The 27,759-nt window shown below is 42.8% G+C and overlaps 1 protein-coding gene across 16 annotated transcripts in view; it reads left to right on the top strand.

The window, feature by feature from the left end:
• BAZ2B (bromodomain adjacent to zinc finger domain 2B) overlaps nucleotides 1–27,759 on the top strand; it is a 379,566-nt gene that overhangs the window by 49,640 nt on the left and 302,167 nt on the right. Inside the window, exon 1 of one of the 16 annotated variants that reach the window (XM_073545696.1) lies at nucleotides 22,355–22,437. The exons of the other annotated variants lie outside the window; for them this stretch is intronic. The gene's annotated coding sequence lies outside the window, so the exon portion shown is untranslated. Of the gene's footprint in view, nucleotides 1–22,354; nucleotides 22,438–27,759 lie in introns of those variants that run through there. 16 annotated transcript variants of the gene reach the window in all.

Here is a 27,759-nt window from a genome sequence, read left to right as displayed (position 1 = left end):
CCAGGTAACTAGAGAGCTGGGCGGCACTGGTTACCTACAAACCCACCCAGGGGGTGTGTTTAAAGAACACTGTTGTAAAGAGTGTGTAAATGCTTGAAGGACCTGTGATGAGGTCAGAGTCATGTGACCCGGTGGGCGTGGCTATGGACCATATAATGTGGCCAGGGTAGGTCACATGTGGTGAATGCTGGGACCTGGTTGGTCCAGTGTGGAAGGTCCCGTCTGAGTGAGATGGGGCTGCCTTCTGACAGCAAGTGAACGCTGTGTTAATGGCTGCACATGCCTGGGAGTTCCCTGGAGGGAATGGACGTCTGCAGTATGCTAAAGGAACCATGAGTGACCCTGACGTGGGTGAGATAAAAAGCCTGTGCATGTTTAACCTGTGTGACCACAGGGATTACAGAGCTGAACTCTGTCATGGACGCTATGCTGTTATATGGAGTTTATGTTGCTTCTGTGGGTTTATGCTGTTAAATAAACCGCATGGACTATTATGATTTTATGGAAAACCTGTGCCGGATCTGATTTCGTGGCTGCTGAGCGAGTGATCCCATACTTGAATGACTGCGCTACCTCACAATATATATATGTCCTCTGTTCTGAAATATATGTTCCCCTTCCTTTCCCAATCCTGGTATATATATGTTCCTTATCCTGATCCCCATCCTGGAATATACATCCCTCATCTTGGGCCCCGTCCTGATATATATATTTATATATATAATATTTCTTCCATGCTGTTATATATGTCCTCTATCCTGGTACTGTGTGTGTGTGTGTGTGTGTGTGTGTGTGTGTGTATATATATATATATGTGTATGTTCCCCATCCTGGTATATGTCCCCCATTCTGCTGCTGTTCTTTAATGCATAGAAAAAAATAAATGCTCCTACTCACCTTCCCTTTGCTCCTCCGCCGTGCAGAGTCCTCTTTTGAAGCTAGCAGCTGACTTCAGCGTGCATGTGATGGGAGTCAATGATGTCATTGCCATGTGCCCCCAGTCACGTGCACGCCGACGTCAGCTGCTGGCCTCTGATTGGTCAGCAGCATTTATTTCCACACATGGACCCAACGAGTCTGCGCTACAATACATTTAAGTAGAATATGCGTCCAAGGATGCACATCCAGTTGAAGTTTGCATAAGCATTGCTGGGCCCCTCACCTGCACAGGCCCGATCGCGACCTCTGCCACCGTGATCGTTACGCCAATGCCGAAGAAGTAACACATGTACCAGTGCTATATGTGTATTTTATGGAATTGCAGACAGTACAGTTCATATGTGCACTGTAAAGTGGCTGCAGAGCAGAGCCTCAGTTTTTTTATTGCCTTTTCCCAATTGTTTATCATACATTTTGGAGGGGAGGGTGTTGCAGACTAATGATAGGGGGGTGACTCTTACATTAACAGGCAGTAATAACACAGGGGGATTTAGGATTTTTTAGTATAAATTTCCAAGTATAAAATACATATGGTTCATAGAAATCTTCTTTAAAGGGCATGTCCAGTCAAAAGAAGTCGTCACCTATCCACAGAATGGGTGATAACTTATTGATCTGCGCAGGCCCAACCACTGGGAGCAACACCGGCTGTCAGAAGGCGTCACTTTTATCCTTATTATTACAAGTTAATTCTGACATCCCCATAATGAATGCAGCAGCGGTCATGCATCCGACCTGCTGCTCCGTTTTGTTACAAGTATAGAAATTCCCTGTTCTGTCAGTCAGTGCAGGTTCCAATGCTTGGACCTCCACCAATCAGCAAGTCATTTCCTATCCTGTGGATAGGTGATATCTTGTTTATTTTTTCTAGACAACCCCTTTAATCCAAACTCATTTTGTCATTTTTTGTCTCATATTCAAATTAGGAAATATCTAAGAAAAAAAATATTTTCTGTGTGTCCTATGATTTCAAGTCATGTGACCCCTCTTACTGCCATAGATCCCATACTGCCATAGATGCAACGTTTCAAACAACCATAGGTCTTTTTCAAGCATGCTTGTTAAAGACCTATGGCTGGTAGAAACGTTGCACCTATGGCAGAATAAAGGGGCTTTGAAGTTTTTTTTTCACCTTATTTTGGACACCGGTCTTTTTTCATTTATTGAGTTTTTTTCCAAGTGGACTCCTTGGGACGTCTCTGACAGGGCGTCTGAGCTTGGACATTTGTAGTGCTGCAAGCAACGTTTACCTATATCAGTCCTCATTACTGTTCTTTGGCTCCCAACTGGCTGCAGCAGGAGCCTCCCCCCTCTTCTCTCCCTGCAGTAGGACAGACAGATTGTAAAGATCCACCTCCTTGATACTCAGCCAAAAATTGAACAGATCAGTAGGAGATTAAAGGCCCCCCATACACATTAGATAGTTTGGCCATCAGCTGTCTCCCCAGACTCCCTTAAAACTCAGATATGCTTGACCCAGATAGCCCACTAAGTCTGCCGGTGAAAGGTCTTCAGGACCCTAGAATTCACATAGGACAGTGGACAATCCTGCCAGTATCAGCTGGCTTGGCAGGCTTTAGCTTAATGCATTTTGGAGGCCTAACCTTGTGTTCTCTGCAGGATTTCTAAAAGGCATGCAATTCCGTCTGGGAAAGAATATGACTGGTTTCTTGGTTTAGAGTTTCTTTAAATTAGTTGTGGTATAGGATACCCAAACTGGGTGTTCGGATCGAGATCAGAAACCTCAACTTATCAATAGTGGAGAGAGAGCACAAGGGGAATCTATCAGTGCTGGAGGACCCATCAGGTCCATCTATTACACCATTCATCTCAATAGTCAAATGCAATATTTCCGTTCACCTGCAGTGGCGCTGGTTGGAAATTGAGCGTTTGCAGCTAAGGTCAACCACAGATTAATACTGATCACTGTGAGTCCAATCAGCAGGGAAACCTGAGATCAGCTTATCATCACACGACATTTCTAACAAAAATGTATTGCATAAAATGAACAACCAATGTAAGGACAGCTTGAATGAATTTAAGTAGTTCTAAAGACAAGTCCTTACAGACCAAGGCTGCACGAAGAAAGAACACTAGTGCATATTACATATCTGAATAGATCATATTGCTATGAAACCTCTCAATCCCCACCGACCGATGTGGTCCTTCAAAATCCAATCCAAGGGGCCTGACTTTCCACAAATGCAATAATGCATTTTTACATTGACGTGCATATATTAGTAAAAACTGTAAAAACAGTTTCATAAAAGATATTTTTCAAAGTGCTTTCAGGAACTACCTAAGTATAGTTTGTCACTATAAGATCGGCGGTGGTCCAACTCCTGACATCCCCTCGATCAGTGATCGAAAAGGCCATGGCTCTTCGAAATTAGCACAGCGCCGTACATTGTGTAGTGGCCAGGAATGGTACTGCAGCTCTCCTATTCAAGTACATGTATTAAATAAAGACATAAACCCCATAGTAAGTGGGTTTACCAACGCCTATTTTCATCATAGGCTCGTCTTTTACAGTTAGGATGTGACCGGTGTTTGAGTTTTATAATTTTTCACGGGATCTCACTGTTTATTAGTATATGGCATATTATGCATTTGATTTTGTTCCTTCATTTTAAGGCCTTCATTGTGCATTCTCTTGCACAGACCATATTTAATGAGGTGTCAAGACCATAGACTCCCTGGAGTAAATGAAGGTAAATTTGGGCAATGATGGGTTAAGCCCCCCCCCCCCTTTAATTTAAGTAGCGAAAATTATTTTAAAAGCAAAGATTGAGAATATTGCATTGGCCCAATGAATGCGGAGAAAAATAATTGTGCCCCCCCCCCCCCTTCTTGTTTTGCATCCTTACACTTTTCCACCACCATGCACTCATTAATCAAAGACGCTGCACTCCTGCTGAGGGCAGAGAGGTTCATCAAATTGGCAGCCGGTTTGGTGTAAAGAACGGTGTACTGAAGCTCTTAACGCACTGGGACATAAATAAATCTAAGGTCTTTGTATGCAAACCCTGGAGGTTAATACTGTATAATTCAATGTCCTGTCTTTGTTTTTATGATTGATGTTTTTAAATGTTTGAAGCTCCATGCAAGTCTTTCAGCGGGTCAGGGCTGGCAGAATCTCATTGGCTGTAGCGGAAAAGCATTAGGTTGGCAGCAGAGACTGTAAGTCTACTGCGGAGATTTTAGATTTTTTTTTTTTTTTAGTCTAGAAGATCATTGTCATTGCCTGAGATGTTCCAGTGATTGACAATCCCCGCTGTGATAATGGGCCTCGGCGCACAAAATGCCAATACTCTGCTCCTGTTTGTTCTTAAGCTTCTGACTATTCGTATCTTTAACCAAGAGAACGGATTGAACAAACAAAAGCCACTGGGACCAGTATGGGGAGATAGGACTGGGAGTTGGCTCTTTACATGAATTGGTTGCATATTCATAATTTAAGAACAGCTGCTTACAGCGAGCACACAGTGATTTGCAAGCTATTATCAGCCATTCCGCTCACACATGCCCACAGCCCTTTTTTTTTCCCTCTATATTGATCTACCTGCATTTAAAGTCTGGTCACTGCTGCAACCAGAGCAATCTTTTCATTTTAGCTGTGTTGGCAACATAGGACGGCTTTAATTTTAAATATTTAATTTTTGACTAAATGCTGCGCCAAATGATAAAGGCTTTGAAGAAGTAACATGTAAAGGTCACCATGACACATTAATCTCTAGCGGAAAGGAAAAAGGAGAAAAAAAAAGCATAAAAAAACCCACAGGGATAAAGAAGAAAGTGTCTGAGATGCAGTTGAAGAACCTTTGTGCAGTCCGTTGGCGTTGCACTTTGTCTTTTGCTCCGTTCTGGGTTTTTTTTTTGGTTTTTTTTTTAAATGACATGTGAGAAAATTGTATATTACAGGGTTTTCAAGAGTATCAGCTTTGCGGGTAGTAGCGTTCATAATTTATCTTCAGATATTATGGGCTAAGTCACGGCTGATATTTCTGAGAATTGTGTTTAAATGGAAAACAAGGATTATCTGGTTCAGGTTGATTAGATCTGTTTTCTGCATTTCGCTGTATTTGATGCTTATTTTCTGTAATATCTGTCTTCTATGCCTCACAGAATGATGTGGAAAAAAGATATAATCTGTGTGTATATGTGCATTGTTTATGAGTGTATGTATCTATTTGTCCATGTACCATATCTATTTCATGTTTATCTATTTATCTCATCTATCATCTATCTATTATCAATCTATTTATCTGTCATCTATCTATCTCTGTAAATCAAGAAAAATAGGCAGCACTCCAAATTAAATGTGAAAAAAGTGGATACTTTACTGATCGTCAGGTGGCGACGTTTCAACGGTGACCCGTCTTTATTAAGCCGTCTTTATTGGCTTGATAAAGACGGGTCACCGTTGAAACGTCGCCACCTGAGGATCAGTAGAGTATCCACTTTTTTCACATTTAATTTGGAGTGCTGCCTATTTTTCTTTATTTATTAACTCGGTTCTTTGGACACTGCAGAATAGGTTTTGCACTAATTTTATAATTTTGGTAGCGCTACCCTTTTTTTTTATTTATCTATCTCTATATGTATCCTTTTTACTCCATGTACAGATATGTCTACATATGCATATATCTAGTAACACATATTTGCTATATATAGTAAAAAATCTAAATGGTGCCGTAAGTGCGCATGTGCAGATTGATCTTCTAGCAATCTTCGGGAAAATGGCGTCATGGCAAATGCGCAGATTGCGGTCGCTTTAAACCTGCGGTCAACAAATCGGCCAAGGCACCGACACACATCAATGTCAGGGCGCAATGACTTTGTGACGCAGTGCCGGGACTCTGAAGTCCTGTGTGCGCGTCTGTGCTATGACAGCACGTTGGTCCACCCGAGTGCACACCGATACAGTTAAAGGGAACCTGTCACCCCCCCCCCAAGCGTTTTTAAGCAAAAGAGCCACCTTGTGCAGCACTAATGCTGCTTTCTGTCAAGGTGGCTCTCTTACTTAGTGTCCCTTCCACAGCAGAAATAATCGTTTTTAAAATTGTTCAAAAATACCTGAATTTTGACAGAGGGGCAGGTCTTTCCCCCTCTGACAGACGCCTCGCATCCAACAGTCATTTCTTTCTTCAGTATTTGGTGCCGCCTCCTCAGTGTTCTTTTGAAATGGCACCTGCGCTGTACTATAGTTTCGTGGGCATGCGCAGTTAGCGCTGCCTGACGTGCCCGTGCTCTCAGATCACATCCCGGCACATCCTGGCATGCGCAGTAGTTCTCTGCAGCTCTCATGCCCAAGATTCCCAGCCCCGCAGTGTGAATAAATCATAAGCGACTGCGGGGCGGGATGTCTGGCCGCGCGATATGAAGGCCGGGATGTGATCTGAGAGCACGGGCACGTCGGGCAGTGCTAACTGCGTGCTGAAGAATTAAGATTTCTCTTTACTGGGAAGGTCGACCCCCTGAAGAACAAGCCTTTTGCATTATTCCTGCTCCACCAAACTTAATAGTTGGCACAATGCAGTCAGGCAGATCATGTTCTATGGCATTCACCAAATTCAGACTCATCAATCAGTCTGACAGATAGAGAAGCTCCAGAGTCCAGTGGTGCCTGTTTTACACCGCTCCGTCCAACGCTTGGCATTGTGCTTGGCGATTTAAGACTTGCATGCAGCTACTCCGCCATGGAAACTTGTGTTCTGATGTTCCCAGCGCACATTTTTTGGGGATGATGTTAATACTGGAGAAGTTTTGGAGCTCTTCAGTTATGGAGTCAGCAGTGCTTTGATGACTTTTATGCACCTCAGTAAGTATGGCTTGTTCTAAACTCAGGACCGCGCTCACTGATACCAGCACAGTCTTGTAATAGGAGCTACCGGTGTAACAAGTCAGTTCATGACCCTCCAAAATATTCACCATCACCTGTTAGTGATTTTATTGAGAAGTGTAAGCAAACCAAGCAACTCAGCCATGAAGTGGAGACCTCGAGAAGCTACATAGTGGTGTCACTGAGCTCTAAGAAGCAGAGAGCAGAAAAGTCACTAACGCTCTGCTGACTCCAAGCCTCCACAAAAACGGTTTTTCATGGATATTTTGAGGCATTCTGGTCATAGATCGCAGGCAATGTTCAAAACAGCCTTAGAGACAGAAGTTTATCTATTTACCCTCTGGACGCATTTCATTCTGAATTCCTATGAGTCGGTCTGCTTTGCATCAAACACAGTTGTGTCAGTGACTCTACTTTTCCATTTTGCCAGTCATTGTGGTATAACACATTGACACCCCGCACAAACATTCCCAAATGTCTGCATAGAAAAGTGTCTACGTCTAATAATATGAGGTATTATTAATAACTTTTTGTTATATGGAGAAAGTTAATTTATCTCGAAATCTCAAGGAACGATATTCTATTTACCTTTCCGAGATATCCTATTTTTCTAATACTCATGAATTAACCATTATTGTGTAGGTCCACCTCATGCCACCACAACACTATGACCTATCAAGCTATGGACTCCATCCACAACACCTCCGAATCTATCTTGCGCCAAGATGTTGCAAAGTGGAGCCTTCCTTGATCTGGCCCACATCAATGAGCTTGAAATGCCCAGGACCATGTCGATGGTTCATCGGTTGTCCTTCCTTGGACTACTTTTGGTAGAAACCAATTACTGCATACCCAGACCACCATATACCACCTACCATTTAGGAGATGCTCCTAACTAGTTGCCAAGCCATCACGATTTGGCTCCTCTCAAAGTTGCTCAGATCCTTACGCTTGTCCATTATGTCTGTTTCCAACAAGTCATCTTCAAGAACTGACTGTTCACTTGCTGCCCATGTTATGGCTGATTGGTTAATAGCAGTAATATTATACAGTGTCGTCTGACAGGCTAATGTATTTGGTACAAATCTGACAAGCCTACAGCCTGCAATGATCCTCGGTCTACTGAACCACTGCACAACCAGCTCTACCCTCTCCTGGTGTATCCTCACCCATCCCTGTAGACTGAGCCCTCGCGGGCAGGGTCCTCTCTCCTTCTGTACTCGTGTGTCCCTTGTCTTGCACATGTTTATTGTACTTGTCTATATTTCCCCTTGTCCCTGTAATGCACCATGGAATAAATGGCGCTATATAGATGTATAATAATAATATTATAAAGGTTTTCAGTTTTGTAAGCTTATACCATGCCCAGACGGCAAATTATTATTTTTTCCCTCACAGTATCCATATATTTACTGCATACCATATTGCAAAAATATTGTCCAAGATGAAGATTTTTTTTCAAGGAGAGAATAAAGTGCCCCAAGGCGCCGCTATATGGCAACGCACAGATTGCCTGTGGGTTCATAATACAGTACTCTGAATGACTTATGAATGTGACCCAGTATATAGTGTTACTGTAGTAAGGTGACCGGCTAGGCGGTGGTCCTCTTACCGCCGCAAACAGACTGAGACGGAGACTGAAGTGCGTCCAACAGGTCCTCTTTATTGGCCGTCCTCTTGACGACCACAGCAACATACAGAGGCAGCTAGACACTCTCCGCACACAGGCCCGGGTACCTTCGCTTCCTCCTTACTTCTGTATGATGGCCCTCGCTGCTCTTTCACTGCCGCTGCCCTAGGCCTACCACTACAGCGCTTCGCCTGCCTGAGTCCGTCCATCTTGTGGTACCCCCAGGCTCTCTGACTGCGGCTTCTCTTGTCTCTCTGTCTGCGGCTTCTCTTATCAGGGCCACCCCCCTGACTCTCTCAGATGTCAGTCCCTTCTGGAGCTTCACCACTGTACTTCTCTTCCTCAGGTCTACTCTTCTCCTCAGCTCCTCTCCCTGGACTGACCGCTTCTAGAACTCTCTACCTGCCTTTTATCCCCCTCCTTGAGGATTCCTCCCAGAGTTCTGTAACCCCGCCCCCCATGGCTGTGCGGTTTCGTAGCCATAAGCTGATGTTAAGTCCATTCCTCACAACTTTCTCTACTCCCATCTTGTGGCCAAACTTCGGTATTACACCCATCTTTCCTTTCTCCACCTGTCTCCCATCTATAACTGCAACAGTCCACCTAAAGCACACTATACCTTTACCTTCCCACTGCAGACAGGTCCGTACGTCAGTCCACCTCCCCTACATTACATTCATTTTCTTGCCCTTTCTCTCTTCACATTCTTTTTTTTTTTGTCTATGTAGGTTTCAGTCTCCACTGTAGCTTTGGCAACCTATTCATAACAATGGAAGGACAAATATTGTAGGAAATATATCATCAGAAGATACCTATAATTTAAATAAGGTTTTCGTGTTACATGTATTTGTAAAAAAATATATATTTTTTTGGAAACTTTTTTTTTCAAGTTTATGATCTTTACAAGAAAAAATATTTAGTAATCTTTTGACACCGACCACTAGTTCTTTGTTAGACTCTAACTTCCTGACTACTGATGAGCGAACATGCTCATATGACGTGTTTTTAGCATGCTCGAATAATGTGTTTGAGTCCGCGTGGCTGCATGTCTCACGGCTGTTCTACAGCCACAACATATGCAGAGATGGCCTAACAAACAGGAAATCCTTGCTTGTGTTGTGGCTGTCAAACAGCCACGAGACATGCAGCTTCAGGGACTCAAACATATTTTTCAAGCAAACCGAAGACAGTCGGGTAGCACACGAGCATGCTCGGATAACGCTTTATCCAAGCACGCTCGCTCATTACTATTTCTAACCATTCAGAAAGTGTTTTTTAGCAGGATCCTTATCATTAGAGGCAGGATTACAATGACAGGTAACACCTATACACAGCTGATTACACAGGATCCACCTATCAAAACATGATGGCGATGTCACAGCTGACCCTTCTCCCCCCTCCCTTCACAATACAATTGCACATGCTCTTTAGATGCCTCAATGATACTAAATATTGGAGTATGTTAAATGTGGCTAATATACATGTGCATTTCCTAAAAGAACAGGAAGTTTGAGTGTAAAATAGTCACAGTGGCCGGTGAAGATTAACCAAAACATCAAAGGGAGGGATAAAATAACACAGCAATTTTGTGTATTAACAGATATAACCAATTTAATATGTCAAAAACCAAGTGGTATATTTGCTGGCCGACTAGATGGGCAGTGTGAAAATTGCAAGGTTTCTATTTTTTATTTTTGATACAGATTGTGATATAAAAAAATTGCCAAAAATGTAAAAAAAAAAACCCCAAAAAAAACATTTAGCACAAAAAAACAATTTAAACAATAGGCCATTTTCTGATGATGGCTTCCCTTTAATAGAGGATGCAGTCCTTTCAAGAGGAAAAAGTGAATTTAAATTGCAGAATTGTAGAATATGACATCATCGGAAGGTCAGGCTGTATGTAGAAGTGCAGTCTTATTGAGTAGAACGTTAGGGTTAACTCATTTAGTAGTGATTACTTTATAAAACAAATATATAGGATATGTGACAACAGATGTGGGGAATTTTGCGTTCATTTGTGCGCCAGATGCTACAATTCTTGACATATAATTTATTTTTATTCTTTTAAAGCCTGAACAATATGTTACATACGTCAGAACCTTTTAATTAGTGTTTACATCTCATCCTATGTTTTCAGATGTGCATTGATACTTTAGTCACTGTTTCTGAAAAGATCTTTTGTGTTCAGATAGAAAAAAAACTGCATATGGGAAATCTGGATACTGATGACCCTTATTCTAATGGTACCATATGGCGGTATACATAAATAATAAAGGCTGACTTTGGGGGGGGGGTTGTATGCTATTCAAGATCGAGGTGTTACCAAGGCGCAGGACATAGTGCGAAAAGACTGTTCCTCTTACTTCAGAGGTCGCACACTTCAAAAGATATAAAGCAGCAGATAGAGATGCTTTAAAATCTATGTGCACCTTCAAAACCTCGGTTTTTTTTCCGCGTTTCAGATTCATCTAGAATTAAAATTGAAGCAATTTTGCAGCAGGTTTTCATTACACATTTTGTACCGTTTCGACAGTTCCTTCTCAGACCTATGTGTCGCTATAGTAACAGACAACAAACGAACCCTGCTGTAGTCTGATCCTGCAGTTGAACTGTCATCCATCTGTCCCTTCTTGTATGCCAGCATAAAGTTGGGAACACATGGAAAGGAATATGACTGTAGGATCAGACTATACAGAGATGCTGGAGCTGTAGAATTAAATTGATAGGGCATTTCTAAGCATGAGTTATTGCAAAAGTTGCTTATGTTTCAGTTTATTTAAGATAATAAATAAATATTGGATATGGCCTGAAGTTCTACCTAATCTCCTTATCCCTCTCTAACCTCAGCTCATTGTCTCTTCAGAGTGGAAGAGGATCAGAACTCTAGTGTCTCCTATTGACGTAGCAATCCCAAAAGTCAAGATCGACTCTCTAACGAGCCTTGTCACATGACTTAGGATAAAACCCAAAACCAAACTCTCAATTTAAAGACGCTGTGTTTTGGGCATTGCAAAGTGTGAGGTCTGTTTTGACTGGGTGAGAGGCCTCTGACCGGGATCCAAGGGGTAACATGCGGAGAGTGACACATCAATCCTGACATGACACGGACACCAGGTGATGTAAGGACGAGGCAGAGACAAGTGTTGGTTGTAACAGTTCCGGATTTATTCGTCGTCCTCCTGACGACCACTGCCTCGCACCGCAGCTACTTTGCACTTCTCTGCCTCCAGGCCCAGGTACCTGCACCTTCCTCCATGCGGAGAGCGACACATCAATCCTGACATGCCAAGGTGAGGAGGAGCTTTACCCCTTGCATCCTAACCTCAGCTCATTGACAATTCCGGCTTAGGGCCCCCATACACATTAGGTAGCTGTCAGCTGAACTTCTCTCCAGCTATGTCCCTGTGGTAGGGGTCGGGATTGGGGGGTGGTCCACTGCTTACCACGACCAGATGACACGGACACCAGGTGATGTAAGGACGAGGCGGAGACAGGTTTTGGTTGTAACAGTTCCGGATTTATTCGTCGTCCTCCTGACGACCACTGCCTCGCACCGCAGCTACTTTGCACTTCTCTGCCTCCAGGCCCAGGTACCTGCACCTTTACACCAGTCGTAGTAACGTCCCTTGCGGATCTTTCACTGGGGCTGTCCTAGACCAATCCACCGCCAGCGCTTCACCTGCCCAAGGTCGTTGTCCAATCGGTACCCCCGGGGCCTCGCCTGTCCTGCGGTACGTCGTGTCCGACCCACCGCCTCGTCTGTCCTGTGGTACGTCGTGTCAGGGCCACTCCCCTGACTGTCCTCTATTGTCAATCCCCCAGTCAAGCTCTTCACCGTTTCCGACTTCCGTTCTAAGTCTTCTGTCAAGCTCCTCCCGGGACTGACCTCCTGGAACCCCAACCACTCCTACTTATCCCCTCTCTCACTGGGAATTCCCTTCCTGGGTTCCTATCTCCCCGCCCCCCATGACTATGCGTTTCTCGAGCCATAAGCCGTTGTTAAGTCCAAAGCTACTCTCCCCTGCCATCTTGTGGTCCTTTCTCGGTACTGCACTCTCCTATCCACCTTTCCCAGCTGTTACCCTTTTAACCTGTCAATCTTCGTCGCTAGTGCACAAACCGTCCCCTCCTACTACCAGTCAAGTCTGTCCATCAAGTCACCTTCCCCACATCCCCTGAACCTGCCTTTCACAGGAACGCTCTACTTAGCCGAGTGCTCCTGTGTTCTCTATGAGTCTTCTCTGGCAGTGGCTTATCTCCTGGAGAACAAAAGAATCACTGGAAATCATCTGACGGTGGAAACTCGGGAGGTCCCCATTGACATTAGACTTTTGACAGATATTGGTTGGTTTGGTCAACTTTATTCTAATACTTATAGGGGCATTTAATGGAAAGAAAACTCAGTAACTTGAGAGGACTAGATCGCTGGGATTATAAGCAATGAGATGTCACTTGAGTGATCACTAGAAGACAGTGATAAATAAGGTTGTTCAAAGTGGACAGTCATTTTTAAGAATAAGAACTTATTTAAAGGAGATTTCTAAGTTGAGACTATTGATGTTCTCACCTTAGGACAGGGCGTAAATATACGATTGGTTGTCATCCAACTCTTGGCTCTTCCCACAGTTTAAAGGTGCCTTGGTGGTTGGCAAATGCTGCAAACATTTCATGATTTGTTCAGCCGCCCTCTATTTAAATACCCAGCAAAAGCAACAACTAAGTAGATGCAGAACGGGTCCCAATGCTCATAGAGCACCACAGCTCCTTCAGGCAGATATAGGGTGAGGGTGCCTAAAGTTGGACCCACAGCAATGAGATCTTGATGGCACGTCCTAAATATTGGTCTTCGGTATTCTCAACCTGGAAAACCTCTTTAAAAGGGTTGTGCACTTTGCCTTTAAAGACTGCACAGCTCTTATGCTTTCAAAATGGCCATAGATGGAGAATAATGTGACCACACATGTCCATCACCTCCTCAAATTAATAAGAAACTTTCCCGTGTGCCGTGTTTTGGTTTTTTTTTTTTCTTCAATTGGCGGAGGCTGACGGAAAGTCTGGTCAAATGCTCCTACTTTAGCAGCTGTTTTGAGAACGGGTGCAGTCTATCAGGAAGGCTGTAATTCATGCATCATGTGGGGGCAGAGACCCGGATTCAAGTGATGTATTATTTGCTGGGCTGTTTGCTGTCCTTTTCATAAAATCATTATATTATCAGCTGCAGACCTACCAGTCCTCTGAATGCTAATCCACGTATAACCCCCCCCCACTCCCATTACCACTGATTGACAGCTTTCTGTGTACACTGTGCATAGGCAGACAGCTGACAGTCAGTGATGGACCAGGATTATACAGATCTCTTAAATATGGAAAACTACGTACAGTGGTGTAACGTGAAGTTTATGGACCCCAGTGCAAAATCTCAAACTGGGCCCTTAACTATACAGGTCTTTAACAGGTCTTCTCATATGGGCCAAAGAGAACTTTTGAGGCCTTTTAGGCTCCAGAGCGCAGGGGCGACTGCAACCCATGCACCTATTATAGATACGCCCCTGATAATAATAATAAATTTTATTTTTATAGCGCCGACATATTCCGCAGCACTTTACATTTCAGAGGGGATTTGTACAGACAATAGACATTACAGCATAACAATAATCACATACAGTAGATTATAACAAATACCAAGAGGAATGAGGGCCCTGCTCGCAAGCTTACAGTCTATGAGGAAAGAGGTAGACACGAAAGGTGGGTGGTAACAGTTGTCCTGATTGTATGGACCAGCCATAATGTTAAGTGTGTAACAGTACAGACACAGAGGGCTAATGGATGCATAAAGCATGTGGGAACATGATGCTGGGAACCTGGTTATGGTAAAACTTTTGGCTCTGCCACACAGGGATAGGTTAGGTTAATGTGTTGAGGCGATAGGCCAGTCTGAATAAATGCGTTTTCAGGACACGCTTAAAATTGTGGGGATTGGGGACTAATCGTATTGACCTGGGAAGTGCATTCCAAAGAATTGGCGCGGCACGTGTAAAGTCTTGGAGACGGGAGTGGGAGGTTCTGACTATTGAGGATACTAACCTCAGGTCATCAGCAGAACGGAGGGCGCGGGTAGGGTGGTATACTGAGACGAGGGAGGAGATGTAGGGTGGTGCTGAGCCATGGAGGGCTTTGTGGGTGAGGGTAATAAGTTTATACTGAATTCTGGAGTGGATGGGTAGCCAGTGTAATGACTGGCACAAGGTAGAGGCATCGGTGTAACGATTGGCGAGGAATATGATCCTGGCTGCAGCATTCAATACAGATTGGAGAGGGGAGAGTTTGGTAAGAGGGAGACCGATTAGAAGAGAGTTACAATAGTCGAGACGAGAATGAATAAGAGAAACAGTAAGAGTTTTTGCAGAGTCAAAAGTAAGATTGCATGGCAGCAGGTTTACTAGTCCTCTAGTGATTATCCTCTTGTGATAAAAGAGTGATTTTTTTTTTTTTTTTTTTTTTAACAAAAGCGCAGCAAGCAACACATCGCTGGAATCAGGGTCTCTACATTGTTCTGCTCTCAGATTATGTGGCAAAAACCTGGTGACAGATTCCCTTTAAGTGAAAAGCCCTATAAATGTTGACTCACTTAGCGAGCCAGTGAGTCAGGTTTCCCCTGATCATACAGAGTGATTGACAGCTTTCTCCACGCACCATACAAGCTGTCAATCATTGCATGTGTGCCGTAAATGCTGGCATCACTGAGCCTGAGCATCATTTACAGGATTCTTCTACTAATACAGGTTAATTCACCTGTAGCTGATGTATTGCAAAACTTTCTGCAACCGTTGCATTTATCTGGCTCAATCCTGCAGAAATCTGGGCATCCTGCAATGACATTTTTGCAACAACTCTACATGTGCGCATATTCTCGGGCTTAGGGCAGCATGTCAGAGCTACGATTCTAGTCTCTTTCCGTTTTACAGGCCTTGATTTCAATAGCTTTTTATGCAACTGGCAGAGTATCTTGCATGTTAATTAACCTGGCTTGTATGGTAATTGCTGCCTCAACCAGTTTTATGGCTACCCACCTTGGCCTGTCAGAACGCGAGGATGGTGAAGTACCCAAAAATGGGCTTTACTATGAATAAAAATAATTATTATATTTATTCTTCAGAATGCCCTGTTCATTAACACACCAGAAGGAAGCCCATTATAAATATTACAGCCCCCTACATCCTGTAGGAAAGGAGCCATAATAATTGGATTTACCGATAATACTTTGTTACAATGTGCAATATTTTTTTCCGGCCCTCAAACAACGCCAGCGGCATTAATATTTGTTGCAAAGATTTTCATCAGTGATAAACACCACAGGCCATTAACTGTGCTCATTACACTGGTTTATGCCATTGCAGGTAGGCAGACATTAATTCTTGTTTTTTGTTTTTTTTTTGCCGTAAACCGTTGATTGTGGACTTGCTAAAATCAGCAAACATTCGCCGTAATGATTTACTCTTTCATGCTTTCAGAGGTATGAGCCTCCTGTGAAATGTACGAGCAACCTTATGGTAAAACTGAGGCTCCTGATGTGTGGCATTTCACTGGCACAGTGACCAAACGAGGATTATGTCATGTTGGCAAAATGTATATTTAATCTGCAAAATATGTCATCTTTATCGAATTGCCAGTTTGTAATCACATTGGTAGTCATAGACTAGTATGGTCCATATACCACATCATCTATGTACACAAATGATGCTTGGTCTAAAGAGTTCATCTTGGACATCCCGTGCCATATGTCCAATTGGCATATATAGACCCATCAGCACGGAGAGGCACTAATAAGTAATAATGGATCTTATTCTGGCAGACTTTTATCCACCCTTGTATCTAATGTCTGACCATTCCTTTTAATGCAAAACCAGCTTTTTATTCGGAAAATCAGGCTTTGGACTTAAAGCAATCAACGAGTCACCTCACTGGTTCTTATATTAAGTTTTTTTTTTTCCAAAATAGCAAGTTATCCCCAATCCATAGGACAGATGCCAACATTACACACTACTGTATAATGAATCGGCATAGTTTCCAATGTTTTAAAGAGGCAGAATCCCCCTTTCTTAAAGAACACACCTCTTCCATGCCCCCATTTTATGCAAATTGAATATTCACTTGGCATCTAGGCCTCTGTCTAAAGATTAAGCATCCAAGTGCCATGCACAAGAAAATATCTGGATGTGCTTTCTGAAAAGACGGCTTTGCTGGCACCTAAAACTTTCCAACTCCTCTAGGAATATGTGATGACTTCCCTTTTTCTAAGAGTCTCCTGGAAGATCCAGGAGAGTTGGCAACTTCCTTGCCTATCGGGCATTAATACAGTACCCATGCAAGTGTATGGACTCTCATCACTGTACCCCTGCATGGCTGACTTTTCATATGGAGGTTTGTAGAGGTTTCATCTTTTAGAATCTGCTTCCGAAAAGCTTCTGAAAAGCTCCATTATATCCTTTTTTTGTCCAGAACTTGGACTCCACTGGTGGCATATCAGTAGAGTCCAAGCTGGGAGAGCCCCACTATTCCTGAGAATTAGAGTTGAGCGACTTTGGTCGGATCGGGTTTCGTGAAACCCAAATGAAACAAAATTTGTTTCGGATGAAACTGGTCCGACTAGGGCAAAAAAAGTCGGAGTTTCATCTGAAACCCGACCCCAATGCAAGTCAAAGGTGGAATAAAAGTCGGCATTGAGTGGATGAATATCATCCGCTCAATGCCGACTTTTATTTCCCATTGACTTGCATTGGGGTCGGGTTTCAGATGAAACTCCGACTTTTTTTGCCCTAGTCGGACCAGTTTCAACCAAAACAAATTGTTTTATTCGGGTTTCACGAAACCCGATCCGACCAAAGTTGCTCAACTCTACTGAGAATAAAAGGGATCCAGCACTTATGTAGACATGCACCCCTTTCTAGTTTTTGGCTTTGGGCCCCTGGCTGTACAGGATACCACAGACAGCCCCATTTATCTGAATGAAGCCGTGCTGCATTTTCTTGCACAAATGTCGGCCAGGGGTGAATAATATTGATGGGGGGGGGGGGACAGTGCGACATTAGTACAGGATTCCTGGAGAACTTAGCGATTAGACCACCTCCGTTCATAAAGTGATGGCATATCCTAGCAATCAAATGGAAGCCCCCTTTAAACAATGCCGTTCTCTGTCTTCTTAGGCTAAATGTACACCATTCATATATCAAGGGTTATAAATGGGATATTCGTCCATAAGTCTAGTATCTTCATATTTCTGTTTGGGAACAGGTTTCTTCCACCCAGTCTTTTGCGGTGTATACTTACCCCAGCACACAGTCCAGAGTCGCTAATGTCTTAATATGTTATTTTTGTAATATAACAAAATTGTTCTTGGCAGGAGGACTTCACTGGTGATGGCATAGATGTGTTTCACATTTCTAAAAGCCCAAAACAAACAGTGTGTTCGAAATCCATTACAGACCTTCTGGCACTTGCGAGAATGATGCTTACAAAGCATGAGGCTAATTCTGGGAAGCTTTATGCTATTTCATATCCCGAAAAAAAAATAATATGTGTATATTTGTGCGTGTGGAAAAAAAAAATTATATATAGATGGAGAGATATATATTACACATCCATATATGTATATTGTGGTGTAGTGACCACTGTGTCCGCTAGGGGGTGCTGTGTGGGTGTGCCAGGACAGCCATATAAGCATTTCCATTGTCCTGATAGGTGTAGGATACTGAATGATCATAATGTATCTCAAGGTGGCTGGCCTGGGGTTGCAGGATTGAGTATTGATCAGCAGAGGTACTGCTGACGTTTCCGTTACAATGTGTCAGGGAAGCCTGTGTGTGGCTGTGTGCAATAGGACCTTTAGTGAGGTCATTGCCATGTGATCACCTGTGGGTGTGGTTATGGACCATATAAGGTACCGGAGGTCTGGTCACATGGTAGTGAATGCTGGGACCTGGTTGGTCCAGTGTGGAAGGTCCCGTCTGAGTGAGATGGGTCTGCCTTCTGACAGTAAGTGAACGCTGTGTTAATGGCTGCACGTGCCTGGTAATTCCCTGGAGGGAATGGACGTCTGCCGCATGATGGTGAAAGAACCATGAGTGACCCTGACGTGGGTGAGATAACACTGAGGCTGAAGAGCCTGTGTAATGGACATTTCCTGTGTGATCTAAGGATAACCAGAATGAAGCTATAATGGACGCTATGCTGTAATGTGAAGTTTATATTGCTGCTGTGGGTTTATGATGGAGGAATAAACCGCATTGACTATGTTATGGTTATTGAAAACCCGATGCCGGATGTGTTTTATTCGCTGCCTAGCGAGGATTCCCTAACTGAATGACAGCGCTACCTCACAATATATATATATGTACATGTATAAAAAATACAGAGGAGCAAATATAATTAATTATATTGGAACAAGACAGATGCCGGCCTACAATTTTCCAGTAGTGGCTAATAAATGAATGCGAAGCAATAATTGATTGCCAGGAGCTGCTACATATTTAGTAAAAATTTGAATATGCAATGAAAATTAATATGTGTAAAGTGGTCCTCCGGTTTTCATGCTGTAGTCACAAAAGGTTATGTCAATTACCGTAAGTACTGGCGTTGTGTAAATGGCTGGCTTATGTCTACGGAGACTAGCATTGGGCTTAGACATGTGGCCATAGTATTTAAGACATGTAGGGACATCAGTCAGAATATGAGCGCCATTTCCCATGCCAGCTTGATGACTCAACTTAAGGACAGGCAAGGCGCTCTGGGAAGTGCAACAGAATGATGGCTGGACCCCAAGCTGCTGCTGATGGTCAATGTTAAAAGGGTTTTCAATATTGGAAGAACTGTGGTTAGTTTTTGTGCTATGTAATCCTGGACACTTTTATTTATTTTACTCACTTATATAGCACCATTAATTCCACAGCGCATCACAGACATCATCGTCGCTGTCCCCATTGGGTTCCGAATATATTTTCCCTATCAGTATGTCTTTGGAATGTGGGAGGAAACCCACGCAAGCATGGGGAGAACATACAAACTCCTTGAATATGTTGTCCTTGGTTGGATTTGAACCCAGGCTTAACTTGCCTTCCCCAGACAACCCCTTTTATCATCTATAGGATAAGCGATAACTTACTGATCGGTGATGGTCCAATCTATGGAATCTACACCGATCAGCATAATGAGGCACTTTTATCCGTGTTAGAATAATTCCTCAAGGGGCTGCCGAGTACTGTCCAACCCTATAGTGAATGCACGGAGTGGCATTTGAGCATCTCAATCTCCACTCCTTCTTGTAACAGGGTAAAGTGCCCCGTTGGGGATAAAAAAATCCCTATTCTACTGATTAGTGCAGGTCTCAACAGTCGGGACTCTCTAAGATCAGTAAGTTATCACCTTTCATGCAGATAGGTGATAACTTGTTTTCAATTGACAACCTCTTTAAGTGTAGACCATTAACTTTATAGGACCAAAAAAGCTTTAAGTTGCTAATTTTAAGTCTATTCTCACTCATAGAGATGGGTCCGATTGGATCCACTCTTGTTTTTGTCACAAAGTATACAGCTCTTACACAGACAGGTTTTATGGCTATATGAATGACTCTATAAAACTACATTAATAGTAGAGAGGAGAAGAGATATAACCGTACAGAATAATGCAAATGTATGTACCATATGATATGATTTATGATCCTGTCCCATAAGTTGCAGTGTATCAGGGTCATTCAAAAAGTTTTATATTCTTATGTAGCCATTTCTTTATAGAACAGAAACTTGAAATTTTGGAAAACATATTGAATGTTTTTATAAAATAGTGTGCCAAATTTCAAGCAAAGTCTTAGATTTCTTTCAGTTTTATAAGCCGTTACTGTGAATGACATGACCCTTTGAAATTGCTGCAAAGTATATTGCATGCAGTGATAAAGCACCTCTACCGAAGAGGGATATCACCACTAGAGATTGGTGATGGAGATGGTGCAAACTGTGCAGTTCACTTTTCTCCATTTTTAAAAATTCACAGAACTTTAATGGCCTATAAAATTGAAAGAAATCTTGGAATTTACCTGAAATTTTGCAAATCAGTTTATAAAGATGTACAATATTTTTACTCCAGATATCAGAACTTGGTGTAAACCAGAAGCGGTTCAGATTATGAAGGAATTGTAAGGGTGTGTGCACATGTTGCAGATTCTGCTGCGGATTTGTCAAAAACCGCCGGTAAATCCGCAGGCCATAAGACCTGCGGTTTATCTGCAGCTTTTCTGTGGATTAGCCTGTGGTTTTCCCCTGCGGTTTGACATCCGTAATTGAGCAGGTGCTAAACCGCTGCAGAATCCGCACAAAGAATTGACATGCTGCGGTTTTGAAACCGCAGCAAATCCGCATGAAAAAATCTGCACCGTGTGCACTGCGGTTTTCATTTTCCATTGATTTTAATGGTACCGTACACCGCAGCAGAAATTGCTGCGAATCCGCAGGACCAAAACCACTGTGGATCCACAGCAGAATCCGCAACGTGTGCACACACCCTAAGGCTATGTGCACACGCTGCGGATTGGTCTGTGGATTTTTTATCTGCGGACCCGCTTGTAAAACCGCAGGTAAAATGACCTGCGGATTGGCCTGCGGTTTATCATCTCTACAATGGAGGAGATAGTAAACCGCAGCAGAATCCGCAGAAAAGAATTGACATGTCATTTCTTTCTGCGGATTCAAAGCCGCAGCTTTTCCGCAGTTAAAAATCCTCAGCATGTGCACAGCAGATTGTAAATCCCATAGGATAACATGCTATTGTACATTGTCTGCAGAACTGCTGCAGTTCTGCCGCAGCAAAAACCGCAGCGTGTGCACATAGCCATAGACCGTCATGAATCTGCACAGGTAAATACCAAATCTGGACCTGTAATTTCTCAGCAAGAACTCTGCACAAATTTGCCACATGTCACTGTAACAAAGCCCGTCATGCTGCTGTGACCTTCCATTAAATAACCTGTCAAAAGCCCAACGTTGAAACCTCAGCGATAGTCTTAAAGGGGAACCTCCGTGAATGTGATGGCGGCTGGATTCTGTCTGCGGGGGTCCATCATATGCAACAGTGAAAGTTCAAACCCCAATAGTAAACTCTGGCGCACGGGAAGATGTTTGTTGAAAAGACACGGAAATGCAAAAGCATGCTAATGTTTCACAGCTGTGAGCTGAAATGGAAAAATATCTTTTGCCTGAAGAAACTTTCTTCAGCTTGGAAAGGTATTTATTATTCATAAGACCTTACTTGTTTTTCTAACGTTGAGGCACCACTGTTAAAGAAGAAAGTTTAAGAAGAGTTGTCATATTACCCCTCCCCCCAATTTAGCACTCAACCACTCAGATATTTCTTTGCAGTCAGTCAATACAAATGTTGTGAAATCATCATCAGTGTTTTCTCAGTCAGACATTATTGGGTTTTTCTTTTTTTTTTAGAATATATCTTTGGACTTTTTGTGTCATTAAAGTGCATCCAATGCCCAGGAGTAGCCATTAATTTATTACTAATCGGTAACGTTACAAAGTGCATCCAGCGACAGTGATCCACAGTGGTTTTGGTCCTGCGGATTCGCAGCAATTTCTGCTGCGGTGTACAGTACCATTAAAATCAATGGAAAATGAAAACCGCAGTGCACACGATGCGGATTTTTTCATGCGGATTCTGCTGCGGTTTAGCACCTGCTCCATGACAGATGTCAAACCGCAGGGGAAAACCACAGGCTAATCCACAGAAAAACTGCAGATAAACCGCAGGTCTTATGGCCTGTGGATTTACCTGCGGTTTTTGACAAATCCGCAGCAGAATCTGCATCGTGTGCACACACCCTTACAATTCCTTCATAATCTGAACTGCTTCTGGTTTACACCAAGTTATTCAGTGGCCGCTAATTGACTGCCACATCCCCGGATGGAAAAGGAGGCAAGGAGACCAGTGGTCATATGCCTAGCAGTGGAAAAGAATGGCAGGGGTCCAGTAGGTATCTGCATTTTATTTTATATATTTTTTAAGACCACAATGGAACAGGATTGGATCCCAGCAGGGCATAGACATTTTTTTTTTTTTTTTTTTTAATTTAAATATTTTTCTTAAGTTTCAAAACATGCATATAAAGAGATTTTAGGATTAAAACAAGCAAATTATGTTTCACTTTGGTAGCTATTCATGGTGCGAAAAAAGGTATATCCTCAAATGCAAGTTTTATATAAGAACCATCACTGTGATTATGTAAAATGTAGCACCAAGGGATGAGTACTCAACCATATTGTTTATAACAAGATCATAGAAAGAAAGGAAATTAAAAAAAAAAGCAAATAAAAGAAGGAAAGCAAAGGAGGGAGAAAGGAAGGACAATAGATAGGGACAGTCATATCAAAAGGATCTCTGAACACTACAATGGCGTCGTTTTCACTTTTCGTTGTCCGACAACCAAATAACTAGTTTGCAACCCTCCGCAAATAAGGACAAAAATGTCCACCGGCGATAAAGATTTTCTGAGCAATCATTGTTTTTTGCTACCATATTTTCTATTTTCATGATATTGTTAACCTCATCCACCCATTGTCCCAGAGAGCAGTCATTCGTAGTTATCCAAGAAAAAGTTTTTCTATGGAAATGCGCTTTAAATTTGAGATGAAAGGAGTTAGAAAATGTTCATAACCTGCAAATGTTACTTCCATAACTGGGCTAAAATTTAGAGCTTAAGCATTCCATTATGTTAATGGCAGCTGGCTGGGATACCTCGTCTGCAGTGCCAGCCTCAGTCTGTATCCTTCGTTTCTCCAGGGCCAGGAGATTGTTATAAAGAGTTTGGAACCCTGGGGACAGGCATAAAATCCTCAGCACTACAGGTCAAATCCAACATGTTCCAGGCACGAAAATGCCATTTAGGATGCTTTGAAGCTGAGCTGTTGGCCAATATTGAAATTATTACTTTTTTTTTTTTTCTTTTGCAAATCCGGCCTCCATGTTTGTTCTGAGTCTCATTCATTCCAGCTGAAGTCAGGGCCTCAGCTATCAGCACTGTCGAAATTGTTCACTGGCTGTGCCCTGCTTTTTGCATAATTTAAGCAAAATAGACAGGCTGAAGAAATGTGAGTGAATTTAATTGCAAATGTCTAAGATCAGATTTTTTTTTTACTTGCACAGTTTTTTGTTTTTTTTTCAGTTTCCAGGACCCAGAAACCTTTCTTATAAAAACGTGTAGAATAATAAGATACATTTCTACTTGGATATTGAATGTGGAAAATATCCAGTTATCTACATGGAGCACAGAGCCATTGTGAAAAGTTACTAAATCATGATGAGGGGTTCTAGAATGGCGCAATATCACACATCAGTGTGATCCTTGTATCTTATAGTACTAAATAGATGGATATTGGAGATAGAAACACACTCTAACTCACACTCTGTGTTTAGTCCTATGTAAGTGCTACTTAAGTTATACTTAAAGGAAAGTTCTTGAATATTTAAATAGTGGTATATATACATAGGCTCTTGTCCCCCAATAAAAATTATACCTTTTTTGTTGCGATCCGATGTACCAGTCACGAGAAATGACAAGTGGAAGCCTATATAAAAATCATGCCGGAAGTTCATGGGGGCGTGTCAATGCACTAGGTCTCTCACGCCCCCAGTGCAATTCAAGCCTGATTTGCATATGAATTGTATACTAGATTTCTCATGACTGGCACATCGGATCTTTACAAAAAAAGTATCATATTGTTTGGAGGACAAATGGCTATACAGCCACACCACTACTTACATATTTAAAAATAGGCTGATAGGTTCCCTTTAAGGAAATCTAACACCAGGAGATCTCTTTTTAAATTAGCATTTGCCACCATGTTTTCACTTATCAATATTTTATTATGATATATAATAATCCATCTTTCTTTTATCAACCCCTTGTATCAGTTTTCAGTAAATTTTCAAAAGAAGCGTGTCTTTGCAGCGTTTTTTTGTAATGCAAATTTTCAGCTGCATTTCACAGTACCAACAAAGTCTGAGATTTTAGAAATCTCATGCACACAGCTTGTTTTTTTTTTTGCTATCAGTATTTTGTGCTTTGCGTGTTTGTTTTTGCACAGTGAAGGAAGTCACATCTTTCAGCATTTTTTTTCAGCGTTTTTCACCCATTGACATGAATGGGTGGTGAAAAACCGCTGAAAATCCTCATCAGGTTTTGCTGTGTTTTTTTTTTTTTTTTTTTTTGCCAAAACCTGATTCTATAGAATAGGACGTTTTTTTTCAGCACTAAACTTGATGACAGTAGCAACATTGTGGATTTAATAAAATCTTGCTACAGACCAAATCCGCAGCATACGGCTTCGTTCAGACAATGCATATTCAATCAGTGTGCTGTCCGTGTCCACAATGAACCGGACTTAGACAGTACACTGACCAATGAAAGTCAATCTTATCGCTGATCGCGCGAGAAGCTCCTGGACCATTCCTCGTCGGGCGCTTCCTGCTGGGCTTCCTGTGGCGCTGGCAAGCGACGCGTGGAGCCGGGCGGGAGGACACAGGATCACCGCGTCTGACAGGTAAGTAGCGATCCCCGACCCCTGCGATGTCGCTGGTGAGATCTGCCTGTGTGGCAGCTCACTAGCGACCACCTAGCGATGCACCAGCGATCCTGACCGCGTCATATCGTTGGTCGGGATCGCTGGTGCATCGCTAGGTGTAACGGTACCCTTAGGCCAGGGTCACACTTGGGAGAAACTCACACGAGTCTTGCGTATCAATACCCGGCACTGCCATCAGCACTCAGACCGGAGCTCTCAGCTGCATAGAAATACATGCAGCCGCACACTCCGGTCCCGAGTGCCGGCGGCAGTACCGGGTATTGAGACTCGTGAGAGTTTCTCACAAGTGTGACCCCGGCCTTATAGTCAGTAAGTGATTTTCCACAAAGACTAAGGGCCCAGTTCATCATTTGCATTTTTTTTTACTAGCTTTTCTTTTTCTTTTTATTTTGCACTAAATTCTAGAAAAAAAAACTTTATTAATTTTGTGCTAAATCAAAAATGCTCCTTTTTGCAACTTTTTTTTTTTAAAGTCACAATTAGTACATTAGCAGCAAACATCTGGGAAACCCAATCTCTGGCCATAAAAGTGAGCATAAAAAAGCAGACAAACGTATATAAAATAGACTGCAAAAAAAAAAAGTGCAAATTAAAAAGAAGGAAAAGACTCGAATGAAAAAAAAGATGCTAAATACCAAATAACTATGCAAAGCAAAAAAAAAAAGAGTGCTCGCAAAACAATGATGAGACCGGATGTAACCAACTCCTGCACCCATGTGAGCTGCGCACAGACCCAACCACGGCCGAAACTTGCGGCATATGTGACAGGTCCGATTTGAACAACTGATCCCAACCTAAGTTGGCTGAAAATATTCAAATAATGCAGAAAGAAATGAGATTTTACCTCAGCAAGTGAGTGCCCCACTAATCCCATCACTGCTTGGTAACCATTGACTTCCATGAAGCCATACGACAGCACCCATAGAAGTCTGTTCTCCGTCATGTACTGAAAACATGGAAGTCTACTCAGATTTTGTATAAAGTTTTTCTTCTTGGGGGAGAATTCCTTTATAATACTGAGCTATACGCGGATACGGGTAAAAAAAAACAAAAAAAAACAACCCTTTTTAATTAGGATTTCCTCCCAAAGTAGAAAATTGTGCATAAATTAGTGACAGGAATAGGTTTTATTTCCATTTGGCAGTTTCCTGTTTTGTTATGGTGACCACTTTGATAAATGTGACAGGAAGTGCAGCCATATTGTAAATCCTATATCCAGAAACTTGTGGTAAAACTGCAAGGTTAATCATTCACAAATCGGCAACATCATCGAGGATAAAGGACCTTGAATATGGCTGAACTTCCTGTCAGGCCTGTTATGATTTATTAATATTCAGCCATTTTACAATATAGGTGTAATTCTCGTTGCTTAGCAGCAGATGGGGGTCACGTGACTATCCAGTCAGTAGATAGGGGTGAACAGAGGTGACTAATGAATATTCATGAGCGGCCATTTTTTATTAAAAAAAAAAAAGCAACGGATGAAATTTCAGAGGGTCATGACGTAAGTGATTATGTGAAACGATGTTGGTCACATAATTCATGTCTATGCCATAAAGTGGAGCATTTTGGTGACTCTATGGTGCTAGCGGCATGCCTAGCCACGGCGCTGTGACAGGACGGTTATGTGGCGCCCCTGAGGCTTAGTCATCACAGAGGTACTGCACCTCCTCCTGAGGTGTGGTGCCCCACCATCCAGGTAAGTTGGAGGCTCCTGACCACGCTCCAACACCTGCACCCCACACCACAAAGTAGTGTAGCAAAGCCACATTGCGGCTCCCTGCTTGGAGTATAGCAGAGCACCTTAGGTGGCTCCCTGCTTGGAGTGTAGCAAAGCACCTTAGGTGGCTCCCTGCTTGGAACACGAAACGTGCTGGGAGGCGGGTGGAGTTAGAATACATAAAAGAGCGGGAAGGTTTAGGATTTGAGGTCAGACAGTAAGAGAGTCACTCAGAGAGGAGTGAGGAGAGAAGATCCCTGGGAGAGGGATGGAGGAAGGAGGTGCTGCAGCAGATCTCTGTGACCTGGGTCTGCTGGCACGGGAAAGGAAAGAAGGAGAAAGACATTGAACAGAAACCTGATCTTCCATAAGAAAGAAAGAGACTAGTACAGAACGTAGGAGTAAAAGGGAACAGAGGACGTGGGTTAGAGGAAGAACCCTGCCTAGAAGTTCTAAGCGCATGGCCGGGGCCCGGTCCCCGAGGTTGTATGGATACTAATGGTCCTACAGCAGACACCGGTGGAGTAGTGGGCTGTAAATGCACTACTCCCATCTAAGACTTGGGGGCACAATAGCAACTTGGATAGTGAGCCGGGACTCAGGAGTGAGGAGTCCCCGAAGCAGGCTACAGCTGTCTGCCGCACAAGTAGAGTTCTTGGGAACATCAGTCAGGAGGCACTCCAGTGTAACTCAGTACTGGGAGTACTTCACACTTAAAGGCGCTATAAGAGGAGACGTTCAGAAAGGCACATGGCGGAGCGTTGGAAGGGAGCATTCCATCTGGCCTGGAGGTTGATTGAGTCCATGACCCGGAGGATGCGGCACGGAGGCAGGCACCTGTGTGTACTACAGACTGTGAGTAAAGCTTTGGAACTACAAGCCCTGGTGTCCTCTATTGATTCTTGCGCCAACGCACCCAGCACCGCTACATCTGGGAACCAGCTTCTACACCGCTTGTGCCTCTCCTCTCACATCTACACTGCCCTGGGACTAC

This window comes from Dendrobates tinctorius, unplaced genomic scaffold (genome assembly GCF_039654945.1).
Source record: "Dendrobates tinctorius isolate UK_male_01 unplaced genomic scaffold, ASM3965494v1 ptg000143l, whole genome shotgun sequence".
Classification (NCBI taxonomy): domain Eukaryota; kingdom Metazoa; phylum Chordata; class Amphibia; order Anura; family Dendrobatidae; genus Dendrobates; species Dendrobates tinctorius.
This window is presented reverse-complemented; position numbering and strand designations above follow the sequence as displayed.